This window comes from Ovis canadensis, chromosome 3 (genome assembly GCF_042477335.2).
Source record: "Ovis canadensis isolate MfBH-ARS-UI-01 breed Bighorn chromosome 3, ARS-UI_OviCan_v2, whole genome shotgun sequence".
Classification (NCBI taxonomy): Eukaryota; Metazoa; Chordata; class Mammalia; order Artiodactyla; family Bovidae; genus Ovis; species Ovis canadensis.
In genome coordinates, this window is record NC_091247.1 from 63,939,104 (window position 1) to 63,962,138 (window position 23,035).

Below are 23,035 nucleotides of genomic sequence, written 5' to 3' on the forward strand. Positions count from 1 at the left end.
ATCTAGCCTGGCTGGCTGTTTGTTGGGATTGGGCAATTTGGACAGTGACATCTGCCAATTCCCCCCTGCACAGTCATTGGGGTCAGAATTTGCATTGTCAAACAATTACTAGCAGCACCCCAAACATTTCTGACTTCAGAATACTCTTGTAGCAAGACAGATTGATCAGAAACTGTATTGTCCTGATGTTTTTAGCAAACACAAATGACTAGCCATAAATCCACAGTGATGCAGCTTTGTCATCACATCCCCAATTCATTCTATAGAACAGGCTTGAAATATACTGTTGGAAGTAAAAATCAGTCTGGCATGTTCTCTTCCTTGTCTTCTTCTCAACTTGGCCCACGGGGGTGTTTCTGGCTAATCGAGGACTAGCTTTCCTTTCCTAATGATACATTACAGATCAGTTCAGTTCAGTCACTCAGTAATGTCCAACTCTTTGCGACACCATGCATCGTGGCATGCCAGGCCTCCCTGTCCATCACTAACTCCCGGAGTTCACTCAAACTCACGTCCATCGAGTCAGTGATGCCATTCAGCCATCTCATCCTCTGTCATCCCCTTCTCCTTCTGCCCACAATCCCTCCCAGCATCAGAGTCTTTTCCAATGAGTCAAGTCTTCGCATGAGGTGGCCAAAGTACTGGAATTTCAGCTTTAGCATCATTCCTTCCAAAGAAATCCCAGGGCTGATCTCCTTCAGAATGGACTAGTTGGATCTCCTTGCAGTCCAAGGGACTCTCAAGAGTCTTCTCCAACACCGCAGTTCAAAAGCATCAATTCTTTGGCGCTCAGCTTTCTTCACAATCCAACTCTCGCATCCATACATGACCACAGGAAAAACCATAGCCTTGACTAGACGGACCTTTGTTGGCAAAGTAATGTCTCTGCTTTTCAATATGCTATCTAGGTTGGTCATAATTTTTCTTCCAAGGAGTAAGCATCTTTAATTTCATGGCTGCAGTCACCATCTGCAGTGATTTTGGAGCCCCTCAAAATAAAGTCTGACACTGTTTCCACTGTTTCTCCATCTATTTCCCATGACGTGATGGGACCAGATGCCATGATCTTCATTTTCTGAATGTTGAGCTTTAACCAACTTTTTCACTCTCCTCTTTCACTTTCATCAAGAGGCTTTTGAGTTCCTCTTCACTTTCTGCCATAAGGGTGCTGTCATCTGTATATCTGAGGTTATAGTAATATATATTTTCTTCATCCCAAGTAACTTTTCACACCAATTGGATTACTTGATATCTTCAAACACCTTGTGAAGTAAGTTTGGTGGATGAGGAAATTATTAATTTCCTTTTGAACTTGGAGACTCGGGGAGGGGTAGTGATAACTTATGTTGGTTAAACGGGTGTTATTAATAGCTAATACACTGCAGTTACCTTGCACCAAATACTATTATAAGTGTTTATTTAATCCTCACAGTGAGCCAATGAAGAAGTCACTGTTATTATCCTTGTTACATGGATGAGGAGACTGAGACATGGAGAGATGAAATCAACTGCCCAAGATTATAGCTGGTAAGTGATGGAGCTGAGATTACAACCCTTGTAATCTTGGCTTCAGAGTCTATGTTCTTATCCGTTGTCATGTTGGATGATACAGCCCATGGTCTCAGGGATTTTCAGGCAATTCTTGCTCTGGTTACTATCTCCTTTTACCAGTTTCCTGTCTTCTTTAAGGATCTCCTAATCTTAGATGGATAGTGTATGTTCTAAAATGAATAGAAATATGTTTATTTCTTTATTATAAGAGCAAGAGCAGTAGCTGGAGAAGATAATGGGAACCAGCTTCAAAATGATAATGAGATGAAAGATCGAAAGCTTATGAGAAGCTTATGAAAGTGCTGCTGAAACTATTGTCTCATTCTTGGTTGTTGCCAGGGACTCCTGTTTGGCTCCTGCTCTGTGTGGTTTATTTTGCTGAAGCAGGAGGAGGCATATCAATGCTGAAGTCAGATTCACTGTGCGGATGGGGAGGGTCCATGTCAGTTGCATTTTCTTTCTTTGTGAACTTCAGAGAAGTGTTGGCAGCAACCCGATTTGAGATCTTGCAGGTAAGGGTTTTAGAACCCCCTAGGAGAGCCTGCTTTTCTGGTGAGCTTCTAGGTTTGTGGGATGTAGAATTCATGTAAAAACTATTCAACTCTTCTGAAAGAGCTATTGAAATTAACTTTGACTTGACTATAGGTAGTTTTGGTGCTAATAGCTTAGGGCATGCTATTCTGAAATTAGGTCTTTATCACCAGGGATCAGATGGAACTTTTCAGGGCACTTGGAACTTCTCAGGTCAGATGGAACTTTATTTATTTATTTATTTGATATAATGAGAATGCATAGAGAAAGATGGAGCTGACTTTTGGTTCTTTGGAGCAACAAGTTTTTTGGTGATTAAAGTTAATTCATTTGTTACAATCAGTGTGCAATTTGGAAAAGATACCATTTTCTAAGTGGCAGATTTTCTCCCATGGAAGAGATTTATTTTGGTTGGGTGGGAATGGGATGGGGGAGTGAGTAGGAATTTTCAGGGCTTCAAAATGCTAAGAAGTTTGTTTCTTTAGGACTTCACATGCAGCAGGATAACTAACTCAGATAACTCCATGGGGCCTCACCTGGGTTTCCTATATGGGGTCTAATTTTCTTCCTGCTTGAGTTATTATGTAATCACATTATGTTGTCAAAACTTGGACAGTGGGAGAGAGTAAGGTAATAGAGAGAGACCCAAATTCCCTTGGCATTTCTGCTTAACATGACTTTTATGACCTTTGGCATAAATATTAACCTGAGAATGCCAACTTTGTCATGTCTGCAAGCTTGTGTGCCTGGGCGGACAGGGTGAGATGGGAGTGAGTGACATTAGATATGTATTATAGTAGGCACAATGCCAAAGCAGACAGTTGAAAAATGAAACTGTTTGCCAATCTAGTTTATTTGACATCTTTAGACAAATAAATTGTGTTGCTTAAGAGAGTTTTGGCTTTGAAAAATTAGAATTGATAATCATATGGATTTGTCTGTTAGAAATGTTATGTGCCTATAAATCCAAAGAAGGGGTTTATAGTCATGTGTTGACACTCCCTGCAGGTAATTATAAACACTGCCCTCCGCAGAAACTGATATCTTTTAAAATTTTTATTGATTTATAAAATTAGAAAAGTAGTATAGCAATAACATTAAGTGCATTTAGAAGAAGAAAAAAAGAAGAAAAATCTCTAACAATCTTCGTATTTGTATGTTGTAACTTTTTTCATGGTTTGACTTTTACTTTTTTTGCTGTTGGCTTGTATATTTTTATATAGTTGGAATCCTAGCTACCCAGACTTTACCCAATTTACTCAATAAAATTTGCAAATTGGAGGCAACTTCAGTAGTAGATCCATGGACAGTTGAGCTAGAGGGGCATTTGAAATCCTCTGGCCTGATCTTGTTCTGCAGGTGAAGTGGCAGAAGCCCAGAGAGGTGAAGGGATTTGCCAGAAGCACAGAGATTTTGAATAACTGAGGTGGGGCTTTTTCCAACACAGTGCTGCTTCTTCACACTCCGCAATCTCTCCTACCATAGTCTTGAGACTTGCCTTCATCACCACATGTCTCATCAACTTATGTGTATAAGTATGTGTGTATATATATACATATATATATGAATTGCTATCTAATATATGGACAGACTTAATTATAGCAAACTCCAGTTTTCATAAATGATTATAAAAATTGAAAAGGTTTGAAAAGTAGTCATGAGACTATGGAATTTTATATTTCCTCACATTACAAATCTCCTAAAATGTTTTTCTTAAGGTCTTATGGCTACATAATGCCCCTTCTAGCTCATAATGTTAGATCATATATAATGAATGCCATTGCCTAGAAATGTGAAAATCTTACTGGACCTGGGAAGAAAGCCCAGAAGAGATGGAAAAGAGAGTGAAGTTATAGGGTGAACTCATTACAATGGACAGTTGTTTTCTCAGAAACAAAAGTGAAGTTAATACAAACTTTTTTAAATGGCAAAACCACAAGTTTATTTATTTGGTTCTAAGTGGTAATAAAGATTGACTTTCCAGAGTTGGAGGGTCTATTTTTCTTTTTTTTCACTCCTGGTCTTTAATATTAGCCTTTAGCAGAAGTCTATTCAAATTGTAGTCACCATCTTGGAATGTTTTTAATACGTCTGGATTGTTTCCTCTTTTAGGTATGGTTAGCTATACCTTTGCAAATGAAAAACTATGGAGAATTAAAAATAGAATGAAAACATCTAGTGAGATTTACTTGAAAGGTATATTTGTGGATAATTTTCAGGAGGGGAATTCTTTCCCTTGGCTATAAATCAATTTGGATAGTTGAAAATATCTGTCAGAGGCAAATATTTTTCAAATTTCAAATCAGTTCCTTGAAAGAACACTACTTGGTTTTTGTTAGAAGATGCTCTTTTGGATTCCTGAGTTCAAGAATAATAATCTATATCTAGCACATCAGCACGAGTGAGAGACTTCACTTTCACTTTTCACTTTCATGCATTGGAGAAGGAAATGGCAACCCACTCCAGTGTTCTTTCCTGGAGAATCCCAGGGACAGAGGAGCCTAGTGGGCTGCCGTCTATGGGGTTGCTCAGAGTCGGACACGACTGAAGCGACTTAGCAGCAGCAGCAGTTGCAGCAGCCCATCGGCACACCCTGTCACAAAAATAAGTGCCTGGATTATGTTTATTGTTTCTTTACTTTTTTGACCTGTTTCCCCTGTTGGTACTCTCTACAAATAGGTCTTCTATATAGTATCTGTCAGGTAGACTATGTTGTGGTGACGAACATCACTGTGATTTTACATTCATGTTGCATGTCCATCTTGGGCAATGGGGAGGCTCTGCTCTTCTAGTTACATGAGGATTTAAGGTGCAGGATGGCAGCCTGTCCATCTCACATCATTGCTGTAAGGAAGAAAGGATACCAAGAATTGTGTCTACTCAGAAGAGACATTTATCACCTTCCCTATTGGCTAAGGCAAGGGACATGGCCATACCTAGATCAGACCCTATCATGTTGTTTGGAAGCAGGCTCAGAGTTAAGTGGGAACTGCCCTGATGATCAGAGTGTGATTATAGCTAATGATGGAGATTTGTGTGGACTTTTCCCTGAAGAATTTAAAATGGTTTCAGTGTTTACATCTAATCCACAATTAAGAGAGATAGGTAGGTTGCTGGTATCACTACTCCTGGAGGAAGGGGAAGTGGAAGGACATAGGGAGGAAGAACTAGTGACTTACCTGATGCCACGGAAGGGCTGACACCTAGACCCCCAGATTGCTAATGAAGTATCTTTAGAGCCACGTTCGTGAATGGCTCTCCTTAGTCTCCTCAGGAGTATCTCTCATTCTTTGAAATATCTTGACTCCAAGTCTCTGTGTGGTGACGGGTGAGTGTGCAGTTTAAGTGGATTTTTGAACCATTGGTCTTTCCTTTTGGAGCAACTCTGGGAGGGTAAATTGTGTAGACTAGAAAACAGAAAGTGTGGGTTAAAATCAGGGAGTTGGGGTTTAAATTTCAATCCCATCTCTCCACTGTTTGGCCTCAGGGAAGTAACGTGTCTGAGACTCAGTTTCTTCCTCTGAAAAACGAGGACAATATTTTCTACCTTGCATGTTGCGGTGATGAAAGAGGAAAGGTTGTGGAAGGCATAGCCCGTGCTGGGCATCCAGGAGAGGTTCTGTATGTGGGACATTACCCAATTCTTCAGTGCTTTGGTTGCTCACATTTTGAGCCCCGGAGCAGGCCCGGGAATATTGGGGCACTGTTCCCAAGCGAGGCTGATATTGTTTCAAGATAAACAACTTGGTTTTTGTCTGCTGTAAGCTCCTCAACTTATTTTGCTAAAATATCATAAAGTGCTAAGTTCCTTAATACATTTCAGGGTCTTTCTGTTTAGTTTTATTTTCTCCCCAATTCTTGGAACAGCTTTTAGGGCAACTCAGTAGTCATGATATGGTCAAGGAGGCACCAAGAAATTGCTGAAGTTAAACAGCAGCTTCTAGAAACTACCTCATCAAAGTTCCAAGAAATTTTTAGATATCCAGTTCCAAAGAACCTTTCTCTTATTCGTGGGGAAACTCTAACAATGGGGAAGCAGAGAGGAGCTGCAGCCCTGAGCTGCTGCCTTGTTGAAAAGCATAACTCTGCTCTCAGCAGAAGACGGCCTGGTCTCGCCTTCTCCATTAATAGGATGCCAACCTTCACCAACTTCGTCTGTTGTGGTTCGTGTGGGAGGGCTCACATGTTTCAACGGTGTTGTTGGGTGCTGTGGCGGTCTGATTTCACTCTGAGTTTCTATTTGCTCTACTTTCAAGGTGAATTGCAGTGAGGCTGTTTGGACCAAAGTCAGAGGGTTTGGGAAAAAGAAAACAAAACATCACTTTGATTCAACAGTTGCTTAGTGAGTAGTTGCTGACCAGGAATCACCCCCTTGTTTTGACTATTATAAGCCAAAAAAAAAAAAAAATTCAAACTGGTTTATGAGCACAGATACCATCTCAGTGTTTTTAAGGCCCACAAATAAATCTAATCTTTAAAAGTGTGTACCTGTTGGTAAAGAGATGAAATTTAAAATATATGTCACTTAGCAACTCAAATTCCAAACTAGTTAAAACCCCATCCTTTAGTCTTGATTTTAAATATCTTCCTTCCTCTTTTCTCCCTCTCACTTCCGGTTCTAGCTGCCTTCTTCCTTCTCTTCCTTTCTCTGAGATGCTGAAAGGGATTTATGTTTAGTAAGTCAACTCAAAATCTGGAAGGTTGGTGCTTTTCTTTGAGGTGGTTGAATAAATAATAGCAAAATATGATCTTTGCTCAACACTCCCTCCCCCACCTTTCTCTCCCACCATTTTTTTTTTTTTTTTGTAATATACTGGGAAGAAAAAAAACTTTCCAAACACAGAACTTTATGGCCAGAGACAATCTGGCTGCTGGAATAAACAGTCTGCTCCCTCGTTTACCATTCCATCATGGGCTTAAATCCTGAGAAGCTCGCGGCTGCCCGCAATAGTTCTTGCTTGGCAGCAGGGAAGTCTGCCAACATCCCATCAGGCTTGTTTCTTAAGCAAAGTTGTATAAGTTAACAGGTTTTATTGTTGGGGGTAATCTGGGGTTGTTCTTACAGGAGGAAAGGACGAGGCCCCCAGAGTGTTTGCCAGCAACAGCCCTTGGCTTTACTCATTCCTGCTCCTCATTAATTTGTGTGAGCTCAGCTTGGATAACAAACTGTGGGGCAGGGGGATCCTATTCAGCCAGGCCTGGCCTTGGTAAGGCCTGTGAGCTAATTGCTTTAATTGAGTGGGAGGGGCTGCCTTCCTCTTGATTCTGTCCCTTCTCGGCCTTCTTTGGAGTGGAATGAATGGAGGCCCACTTCAGCTCCTGCTGGCAGTGTGGTGGCTGGCTGGGCTCTGGGATCCACTGCTGGGATCTGCATCTCACAACTGAGGCTCTGGTCCTTCATTGTGTGAAGAGGTATTCCGCTGGTGCTCATTCTGCGCTTTGCTCTTTTGCTTTCCTTTTGGGTTGAGAAACAATCTCATCTAATTTATAACTGAGAAACAGCATTAGGGATGTGTTAACGTTCTGGTCCGGATGGACAGATCATTTACAACTAGCACAATCTATTATCAATGCACTGCTCTTTAGGACCTGCTATGCAATAGACATGTAATGAAGCATAGGAAACATGGATTTCATTTCCAAACCCCAAAAGGAGAAAATTATTTTGAGGCGGAAGACTCACCCCAGGTGGGTGGCAAGGGGTAGGGGTTTTGGGGAACAGGGGAAGGGTCTGTCTCTTTAAGACAGACTAGGAGGAAAACCAAAAGTCATCAACTTGGAAAGTAACAAATGAGAGCCCAGAGCTGTGGAGCTAATGTGCAAACTTGTTTCTGTCCTCTATGGCGCCATCATTTATTCAGGAGGTAGAAGCAGAAGACGGGGACTTGCATTTGCTTGATACTCAATTATACATTAGTGTACATCACTTGGCAATCTGTTCATATCAATTTAATTGGATTTTAATATTGCCTCTGATCTTGTTGTCCAATTAACAGTACTGGCTGGCAATAAAGCAGAACCACACACTATGTAACACCTTTGATCCCTGCCATATGGAGCTCTTCCATTGATTACCACATTTTCAAAAAATTTCACTCTCTCAATATGGGCTGTGATAAATGGGAGAAAAAGCACATCCCTGATGTGATAAAAATTTCACTTCAACTCGCAACTTCATTTATTTTGTTGACATTCGGCTCTGATTAAGAACAATAAAAAAATCATGCCCTGAATATCATATGCAAATACAACCCTGGGCATGAATCTAATCATGCCATGGGAGCATTACCATGACTAGCCTGGCATCGGCTCAATTTTTTTTAAAGTGACAGCATACACTTCTGGGCTCGCTGTGCAAAGTAGTCGCCACCGCTATGTCATTTAATAAACATCTGATGTTTTGATTCCCACCAAGGTATGGAGAAAGCATCTGAATTTCTGCCTTTTACTATGAGGCCTCTGTGTTCAGGTGATGCCTGGCATTGACCTCCCCTATGGTGGGTCAATGGTGAAGAACCCACCTGCCAATGCAGGAGTTGTGGGTTCAGTCCCTGGGTTTGAAAGATCCCCTAGAGAAGGAAATAGCAGCCTGCTCCAGTATTCTTGCGTGGAGAATTCCATGGGTAGAGGAGCCTGGCGGGCTATAGGGTATGGGGTCACAAAATCAGAGAAGATTTAGTAATTAAACAATAACAACAACCCCTGTTTCCTTAATCCTTGCTCTGGGAGATCCAAGGAGCTGGGAACTGGGAAGGGGCAAAGTTCCTGGGTGACCCCTCAGGCTTCCACCTCTTTATGGGCCCGCCTCTCAGACTGGGTAAGGAGATGTAGCTTTGGTTTGGGAGGGGCTGCCATGCCAGGGACAGGACCTGCCTGCTCTGAGGAAGCTTGTGAATGCCTGTATGAGCCAGCTTCCTGTTTGCCTCTTGGAGTTACGCAAGCAATTACAGCTTAATGTCCTGGAGACACTCCCAAATGACAGGATTAACCCCCAAGGGAAACAGGCTTCTGTTGTGAAGGATTACATCAATGTTCTAAAAGGCCCTTCCACAGCACTGAGGAACCACTGATCCTTTTCATGCCTCCGCAAGAAGGTTGCCCATGTCCAGGGCTGGGAAATGCCCAAGAGTACCTGTCTGACTGTGGGCTCTGCCCTCATGCCCTGTCTGCTTGTCCTGCTCTGGGACAGACTCCTGGGTCATCTCTGTGCCTGTGCTGCTGGGTGTGACCTAGCTGCCTGTTTCAGAGCAGGGCCCGCCACCCCAGTCCTCGCGGCGACGCGGGAGAAGAAGAGGGTGGACAAGGTGGCCATGCCCCATGGCAGAGGCAGCCGGGAGTTGCCTGGAATTCTGACAACTTTGGAATGTGGGTGGGGGGCTAGGTTGTCTGTTACATATGTCATAAATTATTTCTTGACCATTAGCAGTGTTTCTGCCTCATAACTGTTCTTCAGGCATATTAAATCAGTGAGAAGGAAGAGTGTGCTAGGACATCTGGGGCTGCCAGATAATTCAGTTAATTTCTATTCCCTTGAACCTAGAGGTGTTAATTTGGAAGCACAACAGAAGAGTCTGAAGAATGCTAATACGTCATTTGAATGATTAATGCAATCAGGGGGATTGGGGGACCTCTGTTTACTCCTTAATTTTGACGTGGCACAGTAAGGAGGAGAGTGGCTGATTTTTCCAAAGTTAAGGGCGAGTAGGTTTCATTTCAGTCACGTGGCCTGGGCTGGGGTTTGGGGAGCTGGGGTTACTCAGAAGGGCTGTATCAGGTGATGGGGGCCAGTTTTGTTCGTATGATGGCTACTGCCAGGAAAACAGATGAAATTGTTTGTGATCTGATGAGTTCTGTCCTCTTGGGTGAAGAAGCTCCCAGAAGCTGCTGGGAACGGCAAACAGAGGAAAAAAGAAAGAAAGAAAGGAAAAGAGACAGCCTGGAAAAACCGAGCTGAAAATAGGTGATAGCCTTATAATGTACATGTATTTTTATCTGACATTTCCAAATTGAGTGGCTTTCTTTAAAAGAAGGAAAATATTTCCAAACTTATTTAAATGGAACCTTATTAGGGAAAGCTTAGGACTGAGCAACTATTTAGAAATATATTTTGAGGAGAGACGCAAAGGAAGACCTTTAATTCTTAGCAGACTGTAGGCATTTTAAAGAAGTCTTGTGTCTATTTATTGTGCTGCCTGTGATTAGAGGCAGCTTATGACTGTGATAACAGGAAGTTTCAAAGGGCACTTTCCCCCCACCAGCCAGACACTGTAGTATCTCCTTTTTAAAACAAAGAAGGTATTGTGAGAGTGAAAGGGATTTGGCCCCAAGCACTAAACAAATTCTAGAGAACAGAAAAAACCCTGTAATTATGTTAATAGTAAATTAATGTTTTGCAATTTACCCATATCACCTCAGAATAGGTGTTGTTCAAAAGTACCTATTGGAAATATTCGGCAGACATGCTGGAGAAGGGGAGAAGTCAAAATGTTTAATTTTCTATAAAGCCTTGTGTTTAATTTACAAATGGAGCTTCCCAGTGCTAGAAATACTGTTTTCCTGGGGGTGCCACCCAGGAAACTGCTTCAAGAAGCTGGGACACAGGGCCACCCTCTTGAGAGTGTCTTGTGGTTTAGAGTTTCCTTGTGTGTTAATGACCGGGATGAACAGTAGCAGATGGGCAAAGGAAAGGACCATCCCATCTCAGAATTCTTTGACTCAGTGACCAGGTCAGATATCTTAAGCCTATTGCACAGTGAATGTTGCCTGTCAATAACCTCTGTCTTTGGCTTTTAGTCCTAGATGACCGATAGATCTCATAGTTTAAATAGAGCCCTGAGTTAAACAGACCTCAATTTTGATGTTCATGGGATCAGTTCATAGGAACTTCTTTGTGGAAATCAAACACATAGATTGATAAACATTTATTGAGTAACTATGCCATGAAATGTGCTGAGCCCTTTCTGGAACATAAGGTTTTTCTCAGTAAATTCTCAAAACAACCCTGAGAGGCAGGATTTATTACCTATATTTTACTGAAGGGGAAATTAACACTAAGTAACTTGCCTAAGGCCCCAGCTGAGGAAGTTAGGGGTATAGTTTCTGACCAGGCTGTTCTAGGGACAGTTGTGAAGTAGACAGTTCCCTTGATACCCTAGACGCCCTCTCTTGTATATTTTCCCTCTCTTAGTGATGAACTCTATCCCTTAGGCATCCAGTTATGTATTATGCTCTGTATTTTCATCAAAACCTACTTGCAAGAAAAGATCTTACATTCTTTAGTATAAATTTAAACCCAAGTCAGAAACTGTGCTAGGCTTTTTTTTAAAACACATGATTTTTCTTGATTGATTCTCAAGGGATCTCAGTATTTAAAATTTTATAGCTAATAATGGAATAAAATATTCTACCTGCCTTAGTGGCTGAGGCATTAATGAGTAGGAACAATTAGGGTAGATTTGCCTTAATCTTTCAAGTAAAGTAAATGTTGGCTTTTTCTGCTATACACCAGCTAGAAGCACTCTAGAAACCAGCATTTCTGATAAGCCTGACTATGGACAATGGAAATTATTTTAAATAAAGCACTAGACTAGGAATGAGCAAGCCTGGATTTCAATCCTCTGTCGCTAAAGTGTGTTTTGGGGCAGACAAGCTGCTGCTGCTGCTAAGTCGCTTCAGTTGTGTCCGACTCTGTGCGACCCCATAGATGGCAGCCCACCAGGCTCCCCCATCCCTGGGATTCTCCAGGCAAGAACACTGGAGTGGGTTGCCATTTCCTTCTCCAGTGCATGAAAGTGAAAAGTGAAAGTGAAGTCGCTCAGTCATGTCGGACTCTTAGGGACCCCATGGACTGCAGCCTACCAGGCTTCTCCATCCATGGGATTTTCCAGGCAAGAGTACTGGAGTGGGGTGCCATTGCCTTCTCCAGGGGCAGACAAGACTGGAAAATAAAAGGACTGGATCATAGCAATGCCCCTTCTTTACCTCCTCATCCATAACAGACATTATTAATTAATCTTAGGGTGCTATTTGATCAAGTTTGAATGCCATTTGGAATCTATCTCTACTGATCCTCAAAGCAGGATTATTTATCTCTTGTAGTTGGCACTGAAGATGAAACTTATTGCCACCCAATGGCTAGATGGTATCCAACATTTCCTCCAGTTAAGAATTCTGTTAGATCTTCAATGGAAGGAAGTAAACTAGGTCCATGCTTTCCAAACCTGTCAGAGCAGAAGCACTGGGGGCTTTGTAAATTCACCTCTTCAGTCATATTCTCTAGGAGAGGAGTTTGAGAATCTGTATTTTTCTAAAGCTTCTCCAGTGATTATGATATAGCTAATCTATAGACTGGCCCTGCCACTTTAGATTATGTGATTCAGAGTTTTGTTTAATAATGAGAATTTTCAAGTTGAAATAATTGGTGGTTCTAGCAGAGCCTCAACATTTTATTGGATGAATTTCTACTTTTAAGTTTGCTTTCCATCTTCAGTCTTTCGAAGACTGCTTTGGAGTACGACCCACATCTTGACCTGTAGTGTATTGCTGACTGGGTTCAAATATTGGACACAGAGGCTTATTAGCTGTGTGGCCTTGAACAAGTCATTTAACATAGGCAAGTGATTTAATCTTATCTTCCCTAAAACCAACATCAGAATACCTACCTGGTAGAGTTGTTGAAATTCTAAGATTGATATTATGAATAGCAGTTATTGAGCACCTACCATGGACCAGATAGTATAAATTCAAGTCTAAATGGAAGAAGAATAAATAGAAATATGGTTTCTGAATGTCTTCTAAACCAGTGTTTTGCTTTTCTTACCACAATCTCTGGGTTATACTTAGGCACGTATGTATACAGACAACTGAAACAAAAGTTTCTCAAAAAATATTTGTTCTTGCTGTATGTATGTAATGCTCTTTACAATCTCCCATTTAATTCCACTAAGCCCTGCACATTAAAGTCATGTGCATTAATCTGACCATGTCCCCACACATTAATGTCATGGACCACTCATGGGTCACTAGCTGTACTGCTAGACCACTCTCTTCCCAAATTGGCTCCATTATGACCATCTACCCTCTGTGTATATACCATTTCCGGTGATGGGAAACTCTCTGAAGCTAGGAAAAATATCTCTCAATTCACTCTGTGTACATGCTATGCTAAGTCACTTCAGTTGTTTCTGACTCTGTGAATCTATGGATTGTAGCCTGCCAGGCTACTCTGTCCGTGGGGATTCTGCAGGCAAAAATACTGAAGTGGGTTGCCATGCCCTCCCTTCCAGGGGGGTCTTCCTGACCCAGGGATTGAATCTGTGCCTCTTATGACTCCTGCATTGGCAAGTGGGTTTTTTACCACCAGTGCCACTTGGGAAGCCCAGTTTACTCTAGCTAATAATAACTGAACATTGACTATTAACAAAGAAGTCAACTATTTCCATACTGCTGTTTTATCTAAAGGCCTGCACCCTGGGTACCTGGGACGCTGATTGGTTTCCCACCGTGCTCCTAGCTAATCCTTGGCTATCTAGGACCTACTCTGGTACTGCTGTCTGTTCTGGACTATGAAGTCCTCATTCCTGTCAAAGCTCAGCTATCATGTGACCTAGTGTGGATAAGTTAATTACAGCCAGGAGGTTCCTGACTGACAGTGATGGATGTTGCCTTGCAATTTAAATAGTAACCTTTGGAGGCTAAAATGAGGAATTATCTTATTAGACAAAGCTAGTAAAGAGAGAATTTTTGTCATGACAGAATCTTGGAACCGTTTAAAACTTCCTATTCTTGGGCAGCAGGACCAAGAAGTTAGACATGAGTATGTAGTTGTACGTTGGGCCCAAACTGGACTTGTGCTGTATCCTGTCATGAACATATCAAAGTATAAGGGATGATTCCATGAGGCTTCTGTTTCCATGTAGAGGGTGGAAATGACAATTCACATATGCATTCTAAAGTGTGAGGCCTGACCAAGAATAAATTCCTGGATGAAGGCTGCAGTAGTAAACATGTTCATGCTGTAGTCCACGGGGTCGCAAAGAGTCGAAGACGACAGAACAACTGAACAGCAGCATAATTCGTGTTTGAGGCAATGACAATGCACTTCTGCAGGGGAAGCACCATGTCTGAGACTCAGATTTGTGTCAGTCTTACATCAGGGCTGGATTTCTTCATGTTGATTAGACTGATTGCTAATTGAATTAGCTGTATTGCCATGAAGAACTGATCCAAAAGAATTTCTGATTTAAAAAAGATCAAATATTAGTTTGCTGATTTGATTTGAAATACACATGGATGTCCTTGTCGAGCCATCGAGAGGTTTATGTTGCTCTCTTCCTGGGGGTAGAGTGTAATAGTCACAAGATTAACTCTTTAAATCTGCAGTAATATTGCAAAAACTGAGGGTAAGTGAGGAGGAAAAGCAAAAACACACATATTGACCCAAAGTGCATAAGGGAAATGGCAGAGAGGGAAGGAGGAAGGGGAGGAGAGAGACAGAGCGAGAGAGGGAGGAGTTATAAATGATTCCTGGAGAGACATGATGAAACCTAGGGATTAACTAGGCTGAACACCAACAAGTGTGTACCATTACCTGATATGTTTAACTAGAAAGCTGGTAATGATAAAAAAGTTTCTGGTTTAAGGATCAGCCAGTTGAGGGACCTTAAACCAGTTAATTGACCTCTTTGAACCAGTTTCCTTCTTCAGAAAGTAGAAGGGTTAGTTGACAATGTTTCTTTTTGAGGCCTTTCTGCCACTTGGAAATGCTATTATTCTAGGGATTTGTGCAAGTTACACATCCGTGAAACATTACAATGGCTTCTAAGCGACATTACAATGCTTCTAAATTCATAAATTTATTCATTCAACAAATATTGAGTAAGGGCCCACTAGCACTTTAGTTCCTCCACAAAGTCACAAAAGTTTCTCAGCTGTGCTCCCTACTACTTGGCCTTTACACTTTTCTGAGCTCAATCAAAACTCGGGTCATAGCAGGCTAAGGATAGATTTTGTCTCAGGAAGGTGGCAGGGTTGTTTCAGGACTTGATGCCAAGCCTCCTTCAGGCTACAGACTGCAGATGTTCCGCTTTCTTTTTCTTCAGAGGAGCAGTAACCAGAAAGGATCTTCCTGCTGGCTTCCATGGGGCAGCTGTTGACTGCTTGGTGAGAGGGGAAGGGAGGGAGGAAGGAAGAGGGAGGAGGGAGAAACAGGTCATCCTTCTCAGGGGCCAATCAGCCACGTACATCAAAAGCAAACAATGACATCAGTAAACCCTGGTCTTACTAATAAAACGAAATAAGATGCTAAGGTACTTTGAAACTCATCCTTTGAGGTCAGCAGGTCAGAAGTAGAGAAAGAAGAGCTCGGTGGGGGAACCGATTATAAGACATAAAATAATATGGATCTATATGGGAAAAAATGCTGAAGAAATAAATGAGAAAATGTAGCATGAACTTCTTAAGCAAAAACAGAAAGAAGAAAGATCATGTCAGGCTAGCTGAGCTCGCAGCCTTTCTCATTGATTTTGCTGCATATTTTAGGATACTGTTGCCTTAGTATTTATTGCCTGTTGACTTAGTATTTTTCCATTGTCTAATTTTACCCCCTAGCTGGTACTATAGAAACTTTTCAACTTTTTTAGAACCAATGAGTTGTAGGATGAAATATGTAATAAATATTGTCACATAGATGTAATATAAAATTGCAAATATACATAAAAGGGTTATTTTAATTATCACCTTAGTGATAAGTAGACACAATGGTAAGTTTGAGTTTCTTAAAACTTGAACCCTTTGTTTATTAGGAAAAAAGTTATAGATAATCAAGGTTACATAATTTATTTTTTAAAATTTTTAATAAATCTATTCAGTTCAGTTCAGTCGCCCAGTTGTGTCCAACTCTTTGTACTCCATGGACTGTAGCACCCCAGGCTTCCCTGTCCATCACCAACTCCTAGAGTTTGCTCAAACTCATGTCCATCAAGTCAGTGATGCCATCCAACCAAATTAACCCTCTGTTGTCCCCTTCTCTTCCTGCCTTCCATCTTTCCGAGCATCAGGGTCTTTTCCTGTGAGTCAGTTCTTTGCATCAGGTGACCAAAGTATTGGAGTTTCAGCTTCAGCATCAGTCCTTCCAATGAATATTCAGAACTGATTTCCTTTAGGAATGACTGGTTGGATCTCCTTGCTGTTCAAGGGACTCTCAAGAGTCTTCTCCAATATCACAGTTCAAAAGCATCAATTCTTTGGCACTCAGCTTTCTTTATAGTCCAACTCTCACATCCATATATGACCACTGGAAAAGCCATAGCTTTAGAGGTGAAGATATACATATACAGAAAATTATACAATCATGTATTAAACACTTTTAAAAAATAGATTTTATTTTTTAGAACAGTTTTAGGTTTTCAGGAAAATTGGGAAGATAATACAGAGCGTTCTTGTATATCCCCACACCTAGTTCCCTTGTTAACATCTTGTATTAGTAGGGTATGTTATAAAATTGAGCCAATATTGATACATTCTTATTAACTCAAGTCTAAAGTCTCTACTTTATTCATACTTTCTTACTTTTAACATCATGTCCTTTTTCTGTTCTAGGGTCTCACCCAGGATAACCACCACACAGTTAGTTCTGTCTCCTTAGATTCCTCTTGACTGTGACACGTTCTCAGACCTTTCTTGTTTTGAATGACCTGGACAGCTTTGGTCAGGTGTGTTGGGGAATACCCCTCATTAAGCATTTGTCTGATGCCTTTCTCACAGTTGGACTGAGGTTATTATAGTTTTCTGGGAAGAACATCACAGAGGTAAATTGCCATTTTCATCACATCAAAGCACATTGTATCACATCACATCAAGGGTATATACTATTAACATAATTTAATCACTCTTGATATTGACCTTGATCACCTGGTTGAAGTAATACTTGTCTAATTTCTCCACTGTAAAATTACTCCCCACCCCTTTCTATATTGTCCTTTTTGGAAGTCACTATATGAAATCTATATTAAAAGAATGGGGGACTATGCTCTCTGTGCTCGAGGTGGGGAGTATTTATAAATAATTTGGAATTCTTTTGTATAGGAGATTTACATACTATATCCAGTTTGGTTATTTAGTATGTACTCATTTATTTTCTACTTTGGTTTATGATCCAATACTATTTTATTTTGTTTTTCAAATTACTTTAATTTTGGCCACTGGGAGCTCTTTTAGTCAACTCCTGTGTTCCTGTGACATAGCCCTCAGCATTTTAAATTGTCGCTTCTACCCTAGCATGTCCCTACTTTTTGACACTACAAGATACTCCAGACTTATCTTGTGTATTTCCTGCTCCATTCATAGAATTGAGCTTTTCTCCAAGGACCTCTGTTTCCTTTTATTGGAGAATAGTTTTAAAAGCCAAGATCTGTATGGTAGATAAACTCATTGCTACTGTGGGGATGTTTTTCCTAGGCTCTCTCAGCTGGCAGAGCAAGGAAATATATATGCACATACAAATCCATGTATATATGCATACATCTATATATATTTCTAAGTGTAGCCATCTATATCTATATTAGGTTAAACTTAAGTTTATATTGATGTCTGTAACTCTAATTCATTGCCACATGGATCACTGTAGCAATGAGAAGCCTGACTCCCACCATTTGTCATCCTTTTACTTAGTTGTTCAATTCCAGTATACATGTATAGTCATATCAGACTTATTAACATTTATTCCTATGGAACATAGCATTATCAACTAGAGTTCAGTGCTTATATATAGTTCCTTTTTGCCTTTAGTCTTGAAAGCTCCAGGCATTTCCAGCTACTTGGGTCAGCACCCTTTCCTTCTGCCTCCTTAGTGAGGTTGTTGCATGCGTTTGTCATAGAGTTAGATTCTTTTGTTTATATTCCTTTGTCTGTATTCCATCCTTGGGATCACCCAACTTCCTGTATGATTTTTAAAATTATACATACATTAAATTTCATACTTTGTGCTTTAAAAGGCTATACATTTTGACATATGTCATGTATCCATTGTTAAATTATTATGTGGTAAGAGTTACGGCCCTAAAAACTGCTCTGTGCTTCCCCTTTTTAGCATACTCCTCTTCCTCTGAACTCCTGGCAACCACCAATCATTTTATTGTTTTTGCAGATTTGCCTCTTCCAGAATGTCATATAATTGGAATCATACAGTATGTAGCCTTTTCAGACTGGCTTCTTGTTCTTAGCACTATTCATCCAAGTTTCATTCATGTCTTTGGGGTTTGATGCTCATTTCTTTTTCTTGCTGAATGGGCATATCACAGTTTATTCATTTACCTATTGAGGACATCTTGGTCGTTTCCAGTTTTAGGGGATTGTGAATAATGCTGTTATAAACATTTGAGTACAGGTATTGGTGTGGGCTTAAATTTTCAAATCAGTTTGGAAACTATCTAGGAGCATCATTGCTGGATTGTATGGTAAGACTATGTTTAGCTGTATAAGAAACTGCCAAACTATCTTCTGCAGTGACTGAAACTTTTTGTATCCCTTTTAATAAATGAATGAGGGCTCCTGGTGCTTTATATCTTTGCTACCATTGATATTATCAGTTTTTTAGTCATCCTAATAGGTATTTAGTGGTTTATTGTTGTTTTAATATGTAATTCTCTATTGACATATGATGTTGAACATCTTATCGTATGCTTATTTGCCATCTGCATTTCTTCTTTGCTGAGGTGTCCAGATCTTAGGTTCATTTTTAAATTGTATTTTTTTTTACTTATTGTTGAGTTTTAAGAGTTTTTGTACATTTTGGATACCAGTCCTTTATCAGATATGTATTTTGCAGATATTTTCTTCCAGCCTATGATTTGTGTATTGATTCCCTTAATGATGTCTTACACAAAGCAGACATTTAAAATTTTAATGAAATACAACTTATCTTTCATAGACTGTGCTTTTGGTTCTATGTAAAAACTCATTGCCAAACCTGAGAGCGCCTAGATTTTCTTCTGTGTTTTCTTCCGGAAGTGTTATAGTTTTCAGTTTTATATTTAGGTCTATGATTCATTTTGAGTTAACTTTTTTAAAAGGCAGTCAGTCTATGTCTGAATTTAATTTAATATTTGAATGTCCAACTGTTCAGCACCATTAGTTGAAATACTTTTTCCACTGGATTCTGTTTGTTCTTTTTCTCAAAGGTCAGTCAGCTAGATTTGTTTGGGTCAGTTCTGGACTTCCTATTGTGTTCCATTGGTCTGTGTATCTATTCTTTTGCCCAAACTACACTGTCTTGATTACTGTAGGTTTATAGTGAATCTTCTACTTTGTTATTATTATTGTTTGTTAGTATTGTATTGGTTTTTCCAGGTCTTTGCCTTCCCATATAAACTTTAGATTCATTTTGTCATTATCTATAAAATAGCTTACTGTGGTTTTTGTTGGGATGTGTTGAATCTGTAGATCAAGTTGGGAATAATTGGACCATGAACACAGAATGCCTGGCAATTAATTTAGGTCTTTTTTGATTTCTTTTATCAGAATTCTACATAAAACTTATTTTTTCATATGCTTTTTCTGCATTTATTTTCAAGACTATATGAGTTTTCCTCATTAGCCTGTTGATGTGGAGGATTACCTTAACTGATTCTTGACAGTTGAACCAGTCTTGTTTACCCAGAGTAAATCCCACTGGTTATGTGTTTAAAAAATTAAATTAAAAAATAATTAAAATTATTTTTATACATTTTTGAATTTGATTTTCTAATATTTTTGGAAGGATTATTGCATCTAGGTTCATATGAGATATTGATTTATTGTTTTTCTTTCCTGTAATGTCTTTATTTGGTTTTGATATAAGGGTAATGCTGGCTTCACAGAATGAGTTAGGAAGTCTCCCCTCTGCTTCTTATTTTCTGAAAAGATTGTGGAAAATTGGTATAATTTCTTCTTTAAATGTTTGGTAGAATATTTGGTGAAACCATCAGGGCATTCTGCTTCTTTTTTGGAAAGATTTACTAACTATTTCTTTATAAATATTGGACTACCCAGATTATCTATTTCTCCTTGTGTAGGTAGGCTTTATTATCTCCTGTCTTTCAAAGAATTGTTCTATTCTATCTAAATTATCAAATTTGTTGACATGGAGTTGTTCAAAGTACTCCTTTATTAAACTGTAATGCCCATGCAATTAGTAGTGATAACCCCTCTTTCATTTCTATTGTAATTTTTGTTTTCTCCTCTTTTTTCTTAGTCAAACTAGTAGATGTTTAATAATTTTATTAGTCTTTTCAAAGAAAAAGCTTTTGGTTTCATTGACTTTCTTTATTTAACTGTTCTCCAGTTCATTAACTTTTGCTTACATTTTTAAAGACTTCTTTTCTTCCACTTGTTTTAAAATGCTCTTCATTCTCTAGTTTCCTAAGGTGGAAGTTTGCATTACTGATTTCAGATGTTTTTTCTTTTCTAATATGTGTATTCTGTGCTGTAAATTCGCCTCTAAGCACTGCTTTTGCTGCAACCCACAAATTTTAATAAGCTGTGTTTTCATTTAGATCAAAATATGTTTTATCTTGAGACTTCTTTTTTGACTCATGTCTTACTTAGAAGTGAATTGTTTAAACTCTATTTGTGGATTTTCTGGCTGTCTTTATTCTTTGATTTCTAGTTTAATTCTATTGAAGTCTGAGAACATATTTTATGTGATTTCTGTCCCTTTAAATTTGTGACAGTATGTTTTATGGTCCAGAAAGTGATCTCTCTTTATGAATGTTCCATGAGAGCTTGAGAAGAATATGTATTCAGATGTTTTGGAGTCAAGTACTCTATAAATGGCAGTTATATCAAGTTGATTATAGTGCTGCTTAGGTCAACTATATCCTTACTTATTTTATGATTCCTTGATCTTTCGAGTGAAAAAGCATGTTGAAGTCTCCAACTATAATAGTGGATTTGTTTCTTTTCTTATGATTCTATCAGTTCTATCTCAAGCGTTTTGACACTGTTGTTAGGTGCATAGATGTTAAGGATTGTCTTGTATTCTTAGAAAATTAGCTCTGTTATTAATGTGAAATAGCCTCTTAACCCCGATAATTTCTTTTATTCTGAGGTCTACTTTGTCTGAAATTATTATAGTTACTGAAGCTTTGGTCTACATTAGCTCTTATCATGGTAGATATTTCTTCCTTTACCTTTAACCTACTTGAGTTTTTATTTATATTAAAAGTGGTTTTGTAGACGGTCTATAGTTTTTGTTTCTTAAAAAATCTGCTCTGACAATCTTGTTTTTCAACTGGTATATTAAGATCAATATTCACATTTAAAATACTTATTGATACAGTTGGAATTGACTTCTGTTTGTTCCACTTGTTTATTACTTGTTTTCTCCCTCTCTTTTCCAGCCTTTGCTTGTTTTGATTGCACATTTTATACAACCCATTTTGTTTTCTCTCTGAGCTTATTATTTTACCTCTCTGATTCATTTTCTTTTCTCTCTCTTTTTTCTTGAAAGTATATCAATTATTACCTTTAAACATGCTTTTTTTTCCCCCTAGAGTTTGCAATCAGAGAAGGCAATGGCACCCCACTCCAGTACTCTTGCCTGGAAAATCCCATGGGCAGAGGAGCCTAGTAGGCCGCGGTCCATGGGGTTGCTAAGAGTTGGACACGACTGAGCTACTTCACTTTCACTTTTCACTTTCATGCATTGGAGAAGGAAATGGTAACCCACTCCAGAGTTCTTGCCTGGAGAATCCAGGGACGGGAGAGCCTGGTGGGCTGCCGTCTATGGGGTTGCACGGAGTCGGACACGACTGAAGAGACTTAGCAGCAGCAGAGTTTGCAATACACATTTACAACTAATATAAGTTTATGTCAAACATCATTGTACAACTTCATGTATAATGTAGGTACCACATAACAGAGTATCCCCAATTCTTCCCTTCCAGCCATTATGACATTCCGGTTACTTTTTATCCATATGCTACAATCATCCAATACATTGTTACTATTATTAGTTCAGAAGAATGGTGTATTTTAGATCAATTAAGAATAAGTAAAATAAAAAACACCAAATTTCATCTCCTATATTCTTCCTTTTGGTCTTCCCTGGTGGTTCAGACAGTAAAGAGTTCGCCTGGAATGCAGGAGACCCAAGTTCCATCCCTGGGTTGGGAAGATCCCTTGGAGAAGGAAATGGCTACCCACTCCAGTATTTTTACCTGGAGAAGTCCATGGACAGAGGAGCCTGGCAGTCTACAGTCCATGGGTCACAAAGAGTCAGGCGTAACTGAGTGGCTAACACTTTCACTTTCTTTCACTCTTCCTTTTATTATATAGATCTGAGTTTATCACCTGTATAATTTTTCTTCTCCATAAAGAATATCTTTTAATATTTCTTAGAGGAGAGGTTTGGCAGTGAATTCTCTCAGTTTTTTGTCTGTTGGAGTGTTTTTTTCTCCTTCACTTTTGAAAGAAAATTTTGTTGGGCATGTAATTCAAGTTTGGTGTTTTCTTTCCACACTTTGAATACTTCACTCCATTCTCTTCTTGCACACGTGGCTTTTGATGAGAAGTATGTTGTTATTCTTTTAAATTTTGTCTTGTTCCTCTATAGGTAAGGTTTTTTTGTTTTATTTTTTTAAGTTTTTTTCCTATTGTCTTTGGCTTTCTTCAGTTTGAATATGATATATTTTATATGTAGAGTTTTCTTTTTTTTTTTTAATTTATCCTGTTTGGTATTTGCTGAGGTTTCTGATCTGTAGTTTAGGCATTAATTTTGTTTAATTCTTGATCATTATTATATCAGCAGTTTTGCTTTCTGTGGTTTCAGTTACTTGTGGTCAACTGCAGTCCAAAAAACATTAAAAGGAAAATTCCCCAAATAAACAGTTCATAAGTTTTCACTTACGAACGCTGTTGCACTCTGTTCTGAGTGTGAAGAAACCTTATGCTGCCCTGTTCTGTCCTACCTGGGATG

The 23,035-nt window shown here is 39.3% G+C and overlaps 1 long non-coding RNA gene across 1 annotated transcript in view; it reads left to right on the forward strand.

Annotated features, from left to right (window-relative positions):
• Positions 1-23,035, forward strand: part of LOC138436920 (uncharacterized) — a 426,009-nt gene that overhangs the window by 246,571 nt on the left and 156,403 nt on the right. The window contains exon 4 of the long non-coding RNA XR_011255667.1: positions 1,433-1,527. This is a non-coding gene — a long non-coding RNA (uncharacterized lncRNA). The remainder of the gene's footprint in view (positions 1-1,432; positions 1,528-23,035) is intronic.